Source organism: Penaeus monodon, chromosome 24 (assembly GCF_015228065.2).
Source record: "Penaeus monodon isolate SGIC_2016 chromosome 24, NSTDA_Pmon_1, whole genome shotgun sequence".
In the NCBI taxonomy this organism is placed as follows: Eukaryota; Metazoa; Arthropoda; class Malacostraca; order Decapoda; family Penaeidae; genus Penaeus; species Penaeus monodon.
This window is the reverse complement of record NC_051409.1, coordinates 3775171-3775552: the sequence shown is the minus strand read 5'-3', so window position 1 is coordinate 3775552 and position 382 is coordinate 3775171.

The window sequence follows — 382 nt, the reverse complement described above, 5'->3', positions numbered from 1 at the left end:
TGGCTCAATTTTCCCTCGCAAAAAAAAGGAAAAAATGGCTCAGTATTCCCTCGCAAGTGTCAGCTTTATTAATGGAGTTATCGGATTCAAATTCCCTGACGTAATGACCACAACAAGACCGCAGCCAAGACGCTTAAATTAGCATCTTATCTCTCCCGGATGCTGACGAGATAATGCTGCAAGGGTGATGGATCTCAGGCAGGCGACGCAGGCACAGGCATGAATTAATTCGCAATTTCATCAGCATAAGCAGATCGATCTATATTAGGGCAAGCATAATCCGCAGCATGTGCTTGTGGCTGACTATTGATATGGATATGCGTACTTGAGAGTGCGTGTTTGGATGCATGTGCGTGTACGTAAGTTCTAGGACACGGGCACT